General features: G+C 34.5%; 1 pseudogene; it reads right to left on the bottom strand.

Moving 5' to 3' along the window:
* Positions 1 to 4,645: 4,645 nt before the first annotated feature.
* Positions 4,646 to 6,321, bottom strand: LOC122749129 (annotated as a pseudogene).
* Between the last annotated feature and the right edge of the window lie 6,206 nt (positions 6,322 to 12,527).

The following is a 12,527-nucleotide window of genomic DNA, read 5'->3' on the forward strand; positions in this document are numbered from 1 at the left end:
ATATCTATATCTATATCTATATCTATATCTATATATATATATCTATATCTATATATATATATATCTATATCTATATATATATCTATATATATATATCTATATATATATATATCTATATCTATATCTATATCTATATCTATATCTATATCTATATCTATATCTATATCTATATCTATATCTATATCTATATATATATATATATATATATATATATATATATTCCTGTGGTGGGGGGAAGTATTTCTCGGTGATTAGTCTTATCATTTCTTTCTTTTTTTTTTTTTTGCAGGGCAATGAAGGTTAAGTGACTTGCCTAGGGTCGCACAGCTAGTAAGTGTCAAGTGTCTGAGGCCGCATTTGAACCCAGGTCCTCCTGAATCCAGGGCCAGTGTTTTATCCACTACGCCACCTAGCTGCCCCCTTTCTTATCATTTCTAAGATGATGGAGGCATCTTTCAAGATAGAATCACTCAAGTTCATCTTGCTTTTGTCATAAGGAGTTGGATAAGGTAGTAACTTAAGGGTCTTTATTCATACAACTATATCACTCTAGGTTTTTTTGTCCTCTTATACTACTTTATCCTGGGGTGAATATATTTCCCCAAAACTCATATTTTTCATGTTCATCCACCCCCTTTACATTGTCTTATCTAAGTTTCATATTTTATAGAAAAAAATGTAGTGCAGAGAGATTTACCTAGTTTTATTAAGCTATACAATTAGTGGCACAGTCAGGACTAGATATCAAGTTCACGGACTTTCACTCCAATGCACTTTCCAACATAAAAAATGGAATAAATTTTCCCTGACGAGTTGAATAGGGTGAAAATTTGAAATGTAAGGCATTATTTTTAGATGTCCTGTTTCCTTTCTTATAAAAGAGTTTTAACAAATTGTAATAATAAATCTTTTGTAGCTCAGTGATTTTCTATTTGAATGACATTGTTTATCTGCATATATGCCAAGAGGGACCACTTCCCTAAGACATCCAGGGGCATTAATAAACATTTCTAGGTGGAAACAATTAACTAGTATTTTCTCTTCTTTACTAATGTGAATGAAGATGTATAGCTCACAAGTTACCAGGTCACTGTCAAATTGATTTAAGAATATATTGAAATTCATGTCTTTGTCTTAAAGATCCAGTATATTCTATAAATTGAAAAAGGTATTATAGAACCTAATTAATTTAGACTGTGATAATTTATAATTCATAATAATTTTATCTGTTTTGTATGAAGTTAATACTTTTACATTCTATTTTTTAAAAGTTTGTGAAATGGGGCAGCTAGGTGGCGCAGTGGATAGAGTACCGTCCCTGGAGTCAGGAGTACCTGAGTTCAAATCCGGCCTCAGACACTTAACACTTACTAGCTGTGTGACCCTGGGCAAGTCACTTAACTCCAATTGCCTCACTTAAAAAAAAAGTTTGTGAAATAAAGTAGCTAATCAAATCAAAATATGTATATGTGTTGGTGTGATGAGGGGTTAAACCTTTGGATATTACTGTTTTGAAATGTGACCAAGGATTATAGAAGGATACATTGATTCACACATATAGATTTATAGAGAGAAGATGCAGGTATAGACATAATATCAGTTATATAGATTTAGACAGAGACATGATAGAGATAAAATATTCAAGATAGAGGCAGAAATTGATATAGATGCATATATGGATAGATCCAGATATAGAAGAGTGAGAAATATGGAGTTAGATACACATATAGAGACAATATATATTTAAATAGATATAGATCTGCATATAGACTAAAAAGATACATATTTAGGTATAGGTAAGATATAGATGAGATAGATGATATGTAGATAGGTAGATTATAGATATGCTATAGATATAGATGATATTCATATACTGATGCATGTATATATGTTTATGGCTCTGAGAATTTATATTTTAATGATATGTATATTAAAAATAAGGCTACGGGGCAGCTAGGTGGTGCAGTGGATAGAGCACTAGGCCTGGAGTCAGGAGTACCTGAGTTCAAATCTGGCCTCAGACACTTAACACTTACTAGCTGTGTGACCCTGGGCAAGTCACTTAACCCCAATTTATAATAACCTCACTACAAAAACAAAACAAAACAAAACAAAACAAAAATAAGGCCAGGAATATGGCAGAGCAAATGGAGACAATCAACTTGCCCCCTGTATTTCTTGTTGTGTAAGTAAATTTAACAGACCCAGTTATCTAAAAGGGAACTTGTGGCTTGTGACCTATAAGGTGACATAAATATTGCCAAAAAGGTTGGGAATAAAGCTCTAAGACAGTGGAAGCCTTCTCTAAGATAAAATAATTTAAGCTTATACTACTTTTCTTAGTTAGGAGTGGAATAAAGTATAGCCCAAATGTTACTATTGCCATAATTGCCTAGTGGTTTGACACCACTAAACAAAAGTATAAATGAGACAATAATTATTTTTCCACAATGAGATTGGGGATATCTACATTTCATACATTTACTTAGAAGTACAAATAATGAGTACTTAATTTTCAAGCATAACAGGTACTCTAAAATTATCAGTTAGCCAACTTTGTGTATTTAATTTGAAACAAAGTATTATGAGTATTTCTTTTTCAATTCCCCTCCTCCTCCTACTATTCCATTTCCTCCTTCTCTTCCTCCTCCTCCTTCTCCTCCTTCTCCTCCTCCTCTTCCATCTCATTCTCTTCTTCCACCACCTCCTCCTCCCCCTCTTCCTGCTCCACCTCCATGTCTTCCTCCTCTTCCATCACCACCTCCTCATCCTCCTCCTTCTTCTCCTTTCTTCCTTTCTTCTTTCTCTTTTTTATAAAGAAGGAAATTGAAAGATTAACAGACCATATGAGTCAATAAAAAGAATATGAACTTTAAAAGTATAAAATGTCAGAATTGTAAAACCTTTAAATATAATAAACTCCAACCTACTCATTATACAATTGAAGAAACTGAGGTCCAGAAAGATGAATTAATTTGTTCAATATGTTAAAATTAATTCAAGGCAGAATTGCTACTACAACATTTATCTCATCTTATGCAATTAAAGATTATTTTTAATATTTTGCTTAGTATGTGTTACATTCGTTATTTCTTCAAGAAACTTTCCAAGCTTGAGTATTCTCCTGTGCTTCATGAAAGACTTTTCTCTGGTTTGGAAGTATAAAGATATTTTAAAATCACTTAGTCCAACTACTTTATTTTGTAGGTATGGAAGAAGAGAGCTAAAGGGTGTTGTGTGTGTGTGTGTGGGGGGGGCATTGCTTGTTTTTGTTTTGGGTTGTTTTTTTGCGACTTGTCCAATGTTACAGTTAGTTAATAGTAGAAATAGGGCATAGAGTCAAAATATTTAGCTATTAATTCTCATATTTTCCCACCACACCAAACATGTTTCTGTTGAATTTTTCCATTTCCCACATTATCTTTCCTTAGCCCTAGAAAGGATTAAATTAATAGTTAAAGCTTCTTTTACTTCATTGTCAAACAGAATTTTGTTGCACATTATTGGAAGATTCTTTCAATTTATATTTTACCTTGTGGTTCTATAATATCAGGGGATTTTCCCTGATAATTTCTTGGGAGATGATATGTAGGCTCTTTTTTTTTTTTTAATAATAGGTTTCAGGTAGTCCAATTATTTTCAAATTATCTCTTCTGGATCTGTTTTCCAGGTCATTTGTTTTTTCCAATGAGATATTACACATTGCCTTCTATTTTTTTCATGCTTTAATTTTGCTTTATTGTTTCTTGATTTCTCACAAAGTCATTATCTTCTCTTTCCTCTATCCTAACTTTTAAAGAGTTATTTTCATCAGAGAGATTTTGTACCACCTTTTCAATTTGTCCAATTTGACTTCAAGGCATTCTTTTCCTCATTGGCTTTTATTTTTTCTTTCCTTTTCTTTTCATTTTTTTTTTTGGTGGGGCAATGAGGGTTAAGTGACTTGCCCAGGGTCACAAAGCTCATAAGTATCAAGTGTCTGAGGCCGGATTTGAACTCAGGTCTTCCTGAATCCAGGGCTGCTAGATCCACTCTGCCACCTAGCTGCCCCCCTTTTATTTTTTTAATAAAAAATTGTATTTACTTAGAAGCATTCAGAATGCCAACCAAAGAGTCGCAACTTTTTTGTTGTTTTTGCAATTGTAGAGTGGTATTCAGTTAACAGAACAACAATTATTTCATATGCTTCAAAAAAGACACCTGAATGGGGTAGCCAGGTGGTGCAGTGGATAAAGCACCAGCCCTGGATTCAGGAAGGACCTGAGTTCAAACCCTGCCTAAGACACTTGACACTTACTGGCTGTGTGACCCTGGGCAAGTCACTTAACCCTCATTGCCGTGCGAAAAAAAAAAGACAACTGAAGATGAAAATTAACTACATCCCCATGTATAACTATCTTGTGCTGTGCACCAACAAAAACTTGCTTTAAATTCCCATGCAAATTCACAACTCCCATACTGTACTTGGAAAGGTTAGTAGCTATTGAAAACTCCACTAAAGGACAGGGCCATATAAAGCACAATCAGTAGTGTGGTAACTATATAAAAAAGGCACAGTATAGTTTAAAAATACATCTTACACAACCTGACATTTCAATTTTTTTCTTTAAAAGGAGTGAGTTGTGTGCCAGGGGGGTTAAATGCTTTATAGTAAATAAAAAACTCCTGTAGGACCAACCTCCTCATCATCATCTTCCTCTTCATCTTCATCATTCTCCTCATCCTCTTCATCTTCCTCATATACTTCCTCCTCCTTTTTTTCCTTGAGCTTCTCAGCCTGTACAACTCCTCCCTTTTTGCCCACATCTGGTTTTCCTTTAGCCTGGTTTACAGCAATATCCTTTTCATATTTTTCCTTCAATTTAGCTGCCATCTTATCATAAGGTTGCTATTGATATGCAGCAGTATTATTCTACATTTCTCCCAATTTTTTGCCACATCTCCAATAGAAAGACCAGGATGCACCCCTTTGATTTTTGGATGATATTCAGAACAGAATAAGAAAAATGCTTAAGGAGGCTGCTTTGTTGCATTGGGGCCATTAAACAACTTTTTTGGTTTCTCCTTTAGGTAGTATATAGGTTTTAATTTCCCTTTCATAATGAACATTATCAGCTTTTGCCATGTCCTCATATTTTCCTTTCTCTTTAGCAGACATTGTCGTCCACCTTTCTGGGCATTTTTTTTTAGAAAATTCTGAGTTGACAGAAGTATCAGGGTGCTTCTTCTTGCGTTCCTCTCAGCAAGTTTGCACAAAGTGTATAAAGACATTTAATATGTCAGCTTCTTAGGATCACCAATAACCATTTTTTATTCCTTTCTCTTAGCCACAGCACAGAATAGCACAGTGCTCATCTGGCTCTTACTTGCCTTGGCACTTTCTCTTTGGAGCTCAATGTACTGCAATGGCTGTAAGAGCACAAACCAGACCCTCACTGGATTTTTTTTACCTCTTTTGCCATTTGGCCTAGTCTGGTCTTTAAGGTGTTATTTTCTTCAGTATTTTTAATGTCTCCTTTAATAAGCTGTTGACTTTTTTTTCATTATTTTCTTGCATTAACCTCATTTCTCTTTCCATTTTTCCTCTGCCTCTCTTATTTTATTTTCAAAGACCTTTTTTGAGCACTTCCATGGCCTGACAATAATTCTTGTTTTTTCTTTGAAGCTTTAGATGTAGGAGCTTTGACTTTGTTATCTTCTTCTGAGGGTGTATTTTGATCTTCCTAATCACCATAGAAACATTCTAGGGTCAGCAGCCTATTTCTTGACTTTCAACTCTTTGTTAACATGAGGTACTGTTTTCAGGGTGAAGGTTATACTGTACCAAGCTTCAGGAGGTTTATGCAGCTGTTCTCAGAGATACTTCTAGGGATTCATAAGTTTTGTCTTCTTCCAAGGTGGTATGATTTAAGGAGAGGTATGTTTACTACTTTTCTGGCTTGTGCTCTGGTCTGAAAGCAACCTCAAGCCTGTTTTTATGCCCTGGAACCATGAGGAATGTGCTGCTTCACTGTGGCTGTAAGCTCTGTTGTGTTACTGCTTCTCCCTAGCCTCAGACCACTACCCAAGACTGTGATCTTAGTCTGAGTATGGGAAAAAAAAGAAAATCCTGCCTCAGTGCTAGCAAAGAGATACCTGTAATCTCCTTCTGGCCAGTTTTTTGATCCCCTTACCCCCTGTAGGATTAGTTCCACAAGCAGTTGCTGCCCCTTCTGCTGATTTAGTGGCTCCCAAGATTGCTCTTGCTTTTCTGGGTCTGGGGCTTGTGTTTGCTCCTCTCTGTTCTACATTAAAGGACCAGCGGGCATGTAATATGATCATCTGGAGTGCAAAGGAACTGGGACTACTACCAAAAATCACCTACCCAGCAAAACTCTGTATAATCTTTCAAGGGAAAAATGGGGACTTCAGTGAAAAAGAGAACTTTCAGGCATTTGTGATGAAAAGAACTGAACTGAATAGAAAATTTGACTTGCAAATATAAGACTCTAGAGAAGCATAAAAAGGTAAACAGGAAAAATAAATCATGAGGGGTATTAAAAGGTTAATCTAAGTCATAATAACTTTCTCAGTATTAGCTGAAAGGAATAAACTTAGAGGGCACAGGTGTGAGTTGCATATGAAGGGATGATATCTGTAAAGCATTTATTTTTTGTATAAACTTTGTCCACTGTCTCACCTAGGTGAACCATGATGACATCTTTAAAATAAGGTTAAGAGGTAAGAGGAATGTACTGGAAGGAAGGGAAAAGGAGAAGTGGACTAAAGAAAAGTAGCTCACATAAAAGAAACAAGATAAAGCTTATGGAGTAGAGGGGAAGATGGCTAAGGAGCGGGAAGTGGGTGAACCTTGCTCACATCAGAATTGGCTCAAAGAGAGAATAACATGCCCACTCAAGGGGGTATAGTAATATATTTTTTCCCTTAGGGAAAGTGGGAGGGGAAGAGGATGGGGGGGTGGTAGAGCCAAAGGAAGGGAGGGAAGATTGGGGGAGGGGGCAGTAAAAAGCAAAACACTTTTTTTTTTGTTTTTGTTTTTGTTTTTGTTTTTGTTTTTTTTACGGAGCAATGGGGTTAAGTGACTTGCCCAGGGTCACACAGCTAGTAAGTGTCAAGTGTCTGAGGTCAGATTTGAATTCAGGAACTCCTGAATTCAGGGCCAGTGCTTTATCTACTGCACCACCTAGCTGCCCCGCAAAACACTTTTTGAGGAGGTATAGGGTGAAGGATGATAGAAAATAGAGTAAATATCAAGGGGAAGGAATAGGATGGAGTGTAATACACATAGCAATAGTAACTGTGAAACAAATGATGAGCAGGATAATATCAGAAGGACATATGAAAAATGCAAACTATTATCAGAGGAAGAACTGATGGTATCTAAATACAGATTGAAAGTTTTTATTTGTTGACTCCTATTTCTAGAGTTATTTTGTCTATTTTCTTTACAACCTGTGAAATGTGAAGATGTTTTGCATAACTGCACATGTATGACTTATATTGAATTCCTTGATTTCTTAGGGAGAGTTGATGAGGGAGGAAGGAAGAAAATTTAGAACACAGTTTTAGAAAGTTTATGTGAAAGTTTTTTTTTAAATTTTTTGATCTGGGGAAGTTGCTTAATAAAAATTAATATAAAACAACTGAAAAAAAAGAACTCATGATTGAAAATATTCTCCATATCCAGAAAAAAAAGAACTATGGATTCTGAATGCGATTGAACCATACTGTTTCTACTTTTGTTTTTGTTTTTTTTCCTTCTTTGAGGTTTTTCCTTTTGTTCGAATTCTTCTTCCACAACATGATTAATGCAGTAATATATTTGATGTGACTGTACATATATAACCTATATTGGATTGCTTTTGATCTTGAGGAGGGGAAAGGTATGAGAGGGAGAGAGCAAAATCTGGAACTCAAAATCTTATGAAAACAAATGTTGAAAACTATCTTTACATGTAACTGGAAAATAATAAAATACTTTTATGATAAACAAAAACCAATAGCCTTATTGGCATTCTGAAATCAAAGTTTAATATGATAAACTTATTGCAAGCAATGAGAAGAATACCATGCTAGGTTATCATCTTGGTCTACAGCATAAAAACTGAGATCAATTTCGATCACATAAGGAAAATTTTAAAACTAAATAAAATTAATGTTGCAGACTATTAAAAACAGAGCATTTACACAATACCTAGCAAGACCTGACCTGGTGACAAATCTCCATAAAAATGCAAGCCTCAAAATATCCTATATAAATCAACTAACCAAATGTTCTGGCACAGGGTGGTCATCAATGACCAATTTGTTAATCACAATTGCCCAGATATATAAAACATAAGTACATTTTTGTTAGATGTCACCCTATGAAATTGTTAAAGTCTTTTAGCTTCATGGAATGAAATGCTTGCAAAATGTATAGATCTAGAAAATTAAATCAAAATCATGTAAGAACATAATAATGTATATATCTTCTCCATCATGTTGCACAGGAGTTGTATTAAGATTTTTTTAATGAAAATAAAACAGCCAAATATTTTTATTCAGCTGGAAAAAAGCAATCAGCTAATCCAAAGAATTATTTTAAGATTCATTGAATAAGCTGAAAATTATTTCTGTTTAATATTAAAAGTATATTATGAATAATATAAAAACAATCCCAATAATTCTATCAGTAGGGCTATCCTCAAGCCCAGATCTATCATTAATGCCTACTACTATTCATATTTTATTTATATTACAAATGTAGCTGTTTTCTCCTCCACTAGAATTGTAAAAAAAAAAAGTGTAGATAAGGATTATTTTATATTTTGTACTTGTATTCCCCAGTGCTTATTTCAGTATCTGGCACATAATAAGCATTTATTCAATAACTGTTGATTGATTGGTTGATGAGGATGTAACTCAGTACTTCTCTTTCACCAAGAATAATTCATAGTGTGACATGGAGAGGGAGACACAGAGTAAGACAAAGTCAGAGAGAGAGAAACAGAAAAAGACCACGAGAGAGAGAGAAAAACAGAGTGAAAGAGACAAAGAGAAACAGATAGAGACAAGAAGAGAAAGACAAAATGAGACAAAGACAGATATAGAAAAAAAGAGATAGGGAAGAAGACAGAGAGACATAATGAAACAGAGCAGGATGGTGAGACATGCAGAGAAACCAACAGAAACAGAGAAACCTACAAAGACAAACTAAGAAATATATGAGGAGAGCATTACAATACAATGAATTAAACTTTCATGGGATTCCAAGTATAACAAATGCACTTCATTTTTCACAGAACAGTAAACTTTATTGTTGATAGTGCAACAGATGAAGAAATTGATATGTGAAAAGATCTTCATAACTACATGCTAATATTTTCTTGTGTATTTTATGGATATGGAAATTGTCCATGAGAGAGTTTAAGTGAGCCACTCAAAATCACACAGATATTTAGTATCAAAGAAGGGCTTCAAATAAAACTATTTCTGACTAGACATTCATCACACTTTTTATTATAGCATCCAAACACCAAAAACAAAGCCAAGAACCTTTCAGATTACTTGCACAATAGAACTATTGTGAAATCCAATTTGATTCTTTATCAGAATAGATCACTTCTTTGAATATAGACTCCAATTGCCTTCTGTATTTGCTTGTTACCTTGTATTATTTTTCCTGTACATATATGATTTTATTAATTACCTCATTCAAAATATTGTCATGGCAGGGATGGGACACTATTTTTTTTATTTTTAGTAATAAATATTTTTATTTAAAGTTTTTAGTTTGAAATTCTATCCCTCCTTGTTCCTGTGTAATTTAAAATTCTAAACGTGGGTTCTAATCTGTTCCCCTAATGTTGGGGGAAACTGACTAAAATCACTGATAAAATGAGTTTAGGTTTTTAAGGGTTTATTGAAAGATAGAAAGAGAAAGATTGAGAACAGAATTCCTACAGCCTGGTAATACTATCTTTCTTCAATTTTCCTGTGAAGTCCTCTGGAGTCTCTCTCCTCCACCATGGTGAAGTCAGGAACCCAGAGACAAAGCTCTCTGCACAGGCTCTCCTTCCTCCTTCCTGTCCCCTTCCAGAAATGGGAGGTTCTTCAAGCTGGTTGGTTGACTGGGCCAGAAGTTCAAAGTTTTTTAGCTTCTGAGAACCATGCTTTCTTAAGTATTATCAAGTACCAGCCAGATGTGCTTAGAATCTAGTCAACTAATAATCCAGTCAAAATCAGCCAGTAATCCACTCAGGTGGGTTCCTGAGTATCTGCCAAATCTCATCTATCACATTCCATTATCTTGACATTCCCTATATATTTTAGAAATGATGTCTTTATCTGAAACATTGGCTGTAAAACTATTTCCAACCATTAAATAAACAAGCATTTATTATACATTTAATACTTACTTTGCTCTACCCTAGGCAGTATAACTATAAAGACAAAAATTCTATAGGCAGTAGCAACCTACACAGACATAATTAATCCAAATAATGTGGAAATAATTTTAAAATGGAAAGAACATGATTATCTAGGGGATTAGTCAAAACCTTTTATTTAGAAGGTAACATAAAGGAGTATTATTTAAAGTAAGTTAGAGCTTTCAAGATATGTAGGTGAGAAATGAGACATCCTATAGGTAGAGATAGAGGGTGAATAACTACTCAACCAGTTTGGCTGCCTTTGCTTTTAGGACTAGAACAATGCTTTTGTTGTCCACTGAAAAATGCTTAATGACCTAAGTCTTATGTTGGATCATTCATTTTAACAGAATGAATTATGTGCGTTAAAGTTTCATGATTAGTGTTGTATGACACTGTGTTTCTCCTTAAACTTACTACTTATCTGAACTTCCCTGTTTCTATCAAAGGTTTGATACCCTCCCCTTCATCTTGATTTACAGACTGGGTATTATCCTTAACTCTTCATGCTTCTTTCCCTCCAAAATCTAATCAATTGACATCTTATTGATTCTATCGCCAAAAAATTTCTCACATCTTTAATGTCTATCATTACACACCTCCTTTGCCTTAGTTCTGGACCTCATCATCTTTTTGATGGGCTATTAAAATGGCCTACTAATTCTATTCCCTGATCCAGTTTCTGCCTGTTTCTAATCTGTTCTCTACAAAGTTGTCAAGGGATATTTCAAAAACATAGATCTGCCACCTATTATAGAGGTATAATTGGAAAATGAAAACAAAACTCCAACAAAATACAAACATTCTGGGCTCTTGGTTGGAAATGGATAATGAGAGAGAAGAGTAAAAAATCCATAGAAAATTGAATAAATATAGAAATATGAAAGTCTGGAAAGGGGAAACTTAGGAGGAAGATGATGAGTTTCAATTTGAGAATAATTAGTTTTAGATATATGGAGTATATATATATATTTAGAGATCTAGCAAGCAATTAATAAAGGGGGACATATTCTAAAATAGATTAATAATGAATATATAGGTTCATAAGTCAATTCCATAAAGAAACTCCTTAAATCCATTCTAAATGATGATCAATAAAAGAAAGGAAGTAGGAGAGGAGAGGGACTAGAATGTAGCTTCAGAGCATAGCAATTTTTAGAGGGTTACACATGAATGATACTAGATCAAAGGAGACTGAGAAGGATCAGTCGCATTGGTAGAAGGAATGCCAGGAGAGAGCAATGTCCAAAGCCAAAGGATGAGAGAGTATCAAGGAGGAATGGATTGATAACAGTGGGAACAGTTTGAAGAAATCCAGGAAGGATAGGGATTTAAAAAGGCCATTGGATTTAACATTTAAATGAAAGTTGAATCAGTTTGCTGGGCATAAAGAAGTTGTAGTCTTCACTGGTGAGGAGTAAACCAAACAGATGAAATCACAATTTCCTGAAATGTTGAGGGTTTGAAGGTCTCAAATTAGAGCTGTATATTTAATATGGAACTTTATATTTTTCATCTCTATTTGATTTATTCATTCCTACTAATGTCATTGTACTCTCAGAGGTGACCCAATTAATTATAAGTGGCATTTACCCCTCCCTCATGCTGCTGTATGAGCAGTTCAATGATTTATGCAAACTCCCTGCATGACACTCACGTCCTTTGTGTAAAATTCAAGAAAACAGAGGAATTTCTGTGAAGTTAGATTCTCTTGCAGCTTGGTCACCAGAAAAAAGTTCCTAGTCATGACAAAAGTACATGCAAACAAAACAAAACAGAACAAAACCCAGACCAGTATAGAAAAAAAAAATTCATAAGCATCAGTTTATAGCATCTGAAATGGGGGGGAAAGGTCTCCACTGGATTGATGTTATATAAAGCCATAATGACAATCAGGGCTGTGATGAAAATCACCTTTTATTAGCATTTGGCAAAATGAGATTATTTGGTTTATTTAGATGTGAAAGTCTTGAGAGCTGGAGTAATCATTTTTTGAAATGATCATTGCTGTAATCAAATGTGAACAAGGGACCTTGGAGACTATTTGACACTGAATTTATTGTGGCAGCACAAATGAAAATAACCCAGGTGCAACAAACTGGGTTACTTTTTTTT

Source organism: Dromiciops gliroides, chromosome 1 (assembly GCF_019393635.1).
Source record: "Dromiciops gliroides isolate mDroGli1 chromosome 1, mDroGli1.pri, whole genome shotgun sequence".
NCBI classification, from domain to species: Eukaryota; Metazoa; Chordata; class Mammalia; order Microbiotheria; family Microbiotheriidae; genus Dromiciops; species Dromiciops gliroides.